Source organism: Aptenodytes forsteri, unplaced genomic scaffold (assembly GCF_000699145.1).
Source record: "Aptenodytes forsteri isolate BGI_AS27 unplaced genomic scaffold, ASM69914v1 Scaffold241, whole genome shotgun sequence".
In the NCBI taxonomy this organism is placed as follows: domain Eukaryota; kingdom Metazoa; phylum Chordata; class Aves; order Sphenisciformes; family Spheniscidae; genus Aptenodytes; species Aptenodytes forsteri.
Window position 1 is genome coordinate 1,498,288 of NW_008795252.1, and position 6,262 is coordinate 1,504,549.

The window sequence follows — 6,262 nt, forward strand, 5'->3', positions numbered from 1 at the left end:
TGCTTTGAAAAGAACGACCTCCTGCCTTCTGTGTGGCAGTAGCTAGGAGTGAGAGATTCAGACTGTTGTCATCAGGTAACCGTAAAACTGAGCTGGAGTTTAACTTGCCCAGTGATTACACATGTTTTCTGGAAAGTTTGTCTCAATGGTTTGACGTAAAAATAAAATCTTTATCTTAGTCCAGTTTGAAGATGAACCTCAAGGTTTCCTTTCAGGGCACAGTGACAATCTTTTTGTATACGGAATACTGCTCACCATATTGCGATGTGGCCACTGGTGTGGTGATAAGCAGACAGCCTCTCTCAGGAAAGGAGGTGCCACAGCATATGCTGCTGCTGCTGCTTGATTTGAGAAGTAGCAAAGAACTTGAAGTGAGGAGGTGTTGGCAAAATTAAGGTGCTCAGAATTTTGAAGAGGAAATATTACATGTTTAATACCAGTCTGCCCTCTGATTTCACATGATTTTCAATTATAATGTCTTTTGAATTTTCAGAACCTCATGGAAATATCTCTGTCCTTCACTGTTTTTTGTTAAGTGGCATCTGTTTGAGTTATGATATGGCCAGGGTAGGAAGAAAATTACTGTCTTAGGTTTTGTTTGGGTTTTTTTTAATTTGTAGCTTAATGGTCTCTTGAGAAGATGAAATATATTGTAGGGATGATGTGTATAAAATTAGGTGGCAGTTGTATTTGTTGTTGCATGTAGCCATGATTACTCTTGTATTCTAGAGTTACAGATCTCTGCTGCTCTGTTAGTGGAGGAGGGTGTCTCTTTTTCTGGCCATGCAGGATTCTTTGGCCTTCTGTGAACTGTACGTGTGTCAGCGAATGTTTCAGGACTTCTCTGGGCTGCCTTGTGGTTAAATTGCATGCAGAAAGGTGTCTTCAAATGTATAGGTAGATATAAGGTTCACAGGACATGTAATTGTCAGTGTAGAAAAATTTGCAGCGTGCTTCAGATGGATTTCAGTAGCTGTGAAAACACGATGGAGTCTGCTGGGATGTGCCAGCTGCTGTAGCTCTCTGTGAACAGGACTAATTAAGCCCTTGTGAGAACAGAAAATAGGCACTATTTACAGGAAGAAAGTGTTGGAACAGGCAGAGCTATAATCATTGGCTCTAAGGTACCTTTAGACAGCAGTAAGCAAGAGAGTAGACAATTTACTTGCAGAATGGGTTGAAAGTCAAGTCTGAATACTTAAAATGGGTATTGCAGTGTTCTGCTGGCAGATCTAAGTACGTTGCAAATTTCTGTTGGGGTCTGCTGCAGGAAAGGCTGCTTCCTTTTTTTGCCCTGTCTTATTCTCTTCTTTCTGGCAGTATTTTATCGACAGTGGTTAGCATTCATGTTTCTTCATCTAATGCTGAAAACCACTTATACTAGATATAGATGTCATAACGTTACAACGTTGCCTGCATTTGAATAGGTCATGTAAAAGTCTAGCTGTCTTTGCTAATGTGAATTGTTGTTTTTCTAAATGTAGCTACGATCATCTGCATATATTCAAAGGTAAGGTGTTGCTAGGCTGACTTATCGTAAGTACACCAAAGCCATTTTTCGTATCTGTTCATCCAATTTTGCTCCTTCACTACTTAACCAAATTAAATGCTCTTTTCCCCAACCTGTTTGGTTCCATCTGCTTGGAGGATTATTGCAGAGACTACCGTTCCTTGTTTGAAGCCAAAGTCAATTGTGCTGCTCTGTTTAGGTCTAGAGGATGACAATTTATATGCTACAGATTTCATTAGATCACTGAGTGTGTTAAGCAGTTCTCCTACAGCTTTTAGGTAAGGTTGTTTTGTTGGTAGGAGCCTTTAGTGGGCTTCTCTCTGTTTTAATGACAGTGTTCTGGAGAGGTTCCTGTTTTAGCTCCTTACTGATGGGTATGTTTATTGCTTGACTAGTATGATTTTCTCAAAATGTTGTCATAAATGTGTTTTAGTAAGTTGGATGTTTATGGATATTTGAATAAACAGGCTGTTCTTCTGGAGGGAACGTGCCATGGACCTTCTTGCTGTATGAAACGTTTTCTTCATGTAATTCTGCAGACTTTATTAAAGGCACTTATTTGTGCTCTTTTGATTTCTTGTGCAAGCTACTTGGTGGGTGATACCAGGTTTTGGGACCTACTGTGATAAGGACTTCAAGCCAACATATGTCTATACATTGTTCCTGAGTTTTTATAAAATGCAGAACTTCTGATGAAAATGGAATAATCGAATTGAGGCAGTAAAAGCTGCCTTCTGAGAGCAAATACCACTTCTGGGTTCTTAGATTTAATCTGAGTGGTAAAATTCCTTTAGCTAGTGGTAAAATTCCTTTAGCTAGTGGTAAAATTCCTTTAGCTAGTGGTAAAATTCCTTTAGCTAGTGGTAAAATTCCTTTAGCTAGTGGTAAAAAATTCCTTTATAATCTTTAACTCCTGCTTGTGCTAGAAATACTTATCTGTGTCTTCCAGTCTGCTGTTGGAGCTGTTTTAAAAAGCCATGCAATGCAAAGATAAGTATAGCTGAGACTGGCTATACTCTCAGTCCTGAGAGTATTGGCAAGCTTTTACCTGCAGGGAAATGGATTTTAGCATTTGGAACAAGGAAGTGCATGGCTAGTAGGACTTGAGATGAATGAAGAGCCACTGAACATGCATTTCAGCTTCTCTCAGCTGACAGTTTAGGTGTGCTTTTGTTATGAAGAATACTGCACTGCATTTCCTAGTGGGCTGCTCCTGAGATTTAGTGGTTGCCATTCCCTGGTCTAAACTGAAGAATGTACTTTTTCTGTTTTCCTAATGCTTTAATTTATGTCTTGGTCTCCTTGGCTGGTGGAATTTGTGCGCATGTATTACTTAGACAAATATTAGCGCTGTGGAGATAAGTTAGTGTTGGTGGAATCTGGTGCTTTCTGACGTTATGGGATGATACAACCAATTTGCTTGTGAAGAATAGTGTGCTTTGCAAATTGCTTTAGTTTAAGCAATTATTTGTGGGTCTATGTATTCCCTAGAACAGCATATAACATTGCAAGGCTGATAACAGCAATATTCTCCTGTTCTCAATACTAATCTTTTAGGCAAATCATTTTTTTTAATGGAACATGACTGTAGAAATAAAAGGAAGAGCCTATTCGTAATTCTTACTAAAGTAGCTATGTGACAAAGTGCCAACTATTGGCTTTCTGCCTGCTGTACCTTCAGCGGGGAACAAAATGGAGTATTTTCTGAGGTGGGTGTCCTGAGAGTTGAGAAGTGCATAACAAAGTCAACAAAAGCTTTACTTAGTGGTTTTCTGACCTTTATATAGTCCAAACCAAGAGGAGGATGCTGGAAAAAGGCTTGTGTCCTGATGATCTTAATGTCCATGGTTAAGTGCAACTGCTCTTTGACTTCCTGCTTGGTGACCTTCTAATAGTTGGCAATCATATGAATTCTGCAGCATTACAGAAATAGTTCAATAATGGATGTGTTATAAAAATCCTTTCCTTTTTGTGAGCTTCACTAATGCAGCGAAGGAAGTTGCTAGGTAGCTTAGACTTGATTTGTAAGATATTTCTTAAGGGGCAATTTTCAAATATGTTTTTGGTATAGAAGAGGAATACTAAATTTCTCTGACCACCTGATAATTATGAATTACTCATTTCACTCCTATGAAGGATATAAAGGAATAGTTTTTGGTGGTGGTGTTTTTGTTCTCTTTTTAGGTCATCCTCCAGAAACACAGAGCGTAATTTGCTAAAGCCTCCTTTTCTTCTTATTAGGATTTTTCATAGATGTCCTGGCGTTCTTATATCAACTAGGACTGTAGAGAAGGAAGATCAGTAATAAAACATTAAAACTTTCTGGGTTACAAAAATCCAATGTTTGATTCAGTAGGAGGTGACTTGTTGCTACAATAATTAAGACGTATGTTGGTTTTAGCTACTGTATCTTTAAAACTCTTCTAATTTGGCCTTGATCCTATACTCTGGAGTCTAAAAGTAGGATATTTCCTATCTTCTGCCTTGAAGGCAAACTCAGAATTTCAGGTTAAGCTGGTCCTTGATAGAGAGCGAGAGAGGCTGACCAAGTTTCACAGCACTTGCATAAATGTTTCTGTCCAAAACATCTAACTAGCGCGTGATGCTGTTGAAAAAGCCAGTTATGTCAACTGATTTGGAAGGACTCCAGTATACGGGTCAGTGTAGGGAAAGGGAGATGATACACAAGACTGCCCGAGACGATACCGAAAAATCTCAAACACTCAGATAAGGTCAGGGTTGATGTAACGGTACAGCTCTGCATGACTGTGGGTAACCCAGGTCCACTTCAGGTTTTGAGCAGCAATCTCAAAATGCTATTGGAAAAGTGGTACAAGATGCTCTCAGAAGGACATTAGTTTTTCACTCTTCCATGTAAGCCCTTTCCAGCTGACTTTTTCTGTATTAGTTAACCGGTTCAAATACCCCCTTGTTACACATCACAGTAAAGTCATTGTGAAAAACAAAGCATGATCGCAGAACCCATGACTGTTTTCCTCTGAAAACTCATGTCTTGGCTCTGTTTCAGTAGTTCATTATTATGTGAGTGCCTGAGGGCTTATCTGCCTTCAAGGCTCACATGAATGTTTTGTGCAGTCTAAGGTCATCCTTGAAAAGGTATAATTCCACATTCCTGTTCTTTTAGCAGTAAGTATGATGTGTCCAGTAGTTCTTGTAGTACCACCTGAAGTCTTATGACCTTTTGAGAGGCTTTATCCTATGTAGAGATTAAAACTCCCTTAAAACTCGGTGCTCCCTTCTTGGAGATCCTGTTCTGAGGTAACAGAATACTTGAACGCTTTCTCATTTCAAGCCGAAGGCACTCCTGAATTGCGTGGTAATCTAAGTTATGTCTTTGTAATAAATGAACAGTTTATAAGTATATTATTTGTTACAACATTCAAAGTCACAGGTAACAGTGATGGTATTTGGGGTTGACCAAAGCATAGTTGCGTAATTCCTATTGTAGAATGACGTTTAGTCACACTAATGATGGAGTAATTGAGAATTACTGGCACTTAAAATTAATTACTAGGTAGACATAAAAAGGAAAGGTATAGAATGTATGCATTACTGCTGCTTGCATTGGAGACTGCTTCTTCAGGGGATGTGACAGGTAATAGACCTCTATCTGCATGTTGTGCTGATGGTGATCCAGTTGCTAAGGAAACATGCAGGATGTGTGTGCTAAAACTGCTTCTCTTCAGTGATTGTCCAGCTATCTTTATTTGTCTTTGAACTTTTGATCTGATTGTGCTGAAAATCTTCGATCATCTGGTAAGTGGTCTGGAGAATTGGTTATACTAGGAGGCAAGTGGTCCGTTAGTGAAAACCAATTTTGTTTTCTGTTGGAAATGTTGAATAAGGAAGCCGTACAGCTTGAAGGCTTTAAACTGTTGGGTATAAGACTTCGTATAGCAATATTGCCAACACTTATTGAACATAATGTACGCGTGTAGTGTTTGAACCAGCTTTTCTGTCTTGTGTACTACTTGCAGTATGGATAAAGTAGGTTGTATAACTTACAAACCTTCCCTCCTCTGCTGGAGTGCAATGAATGTCAGTTTGAAGCTGGCATGTGAGTGTTGTATGCTTTACAACTCCAGTGACACAAGATCCTAAGATAAACTCAGCCTTCATTTAGTGAAATTTTAGGCTCTAACAACATACCATGAAGTGAAGCAGAGAAAAATGGAAATGGATTACAGGAAAAGTCTTCTGCATACCTTGCTGTTTTCATGCTGTAATATTTATGTCACAGAGGATCTCTCCCAAGCTCTGATTTCGAACTCCCATGTGGACCAAAAGCAACATTGTATATGGCTTGACAAAAGTCCTTTCTGACTAACTTGAAGTGACCTGAGGCAGATTAACATGTGGATTAATGTATTTGACAGTAATAAATCAGTTTTAACAAGTACTGAGGCAGACATTTGTTTGGCAGAGAATTTGAATAAAATATGGTATCTGGAGTAACATTGAACATTTTATGGAGAATGATGTAGCTGAGATGGCTAAAAAATTTCCTGCTTTCCTTGGTTTTGTGCTGATGCATCTTTATACAATTTAGCTGTAACAATGTGGAGTTTTATTTAAGTCAAAGTTGTTACCTTGGTGAGCAAGCCTACAAAAATCAAAGGATTCTAATTTAAATGGAATGTGTGCATTTTGTCATCCACTGTAAACATTTAATAGCTGCTGTATAGCACACATACTCTAAGGATTCTCCCCCCCCCCCCCACCCCTCCCCCA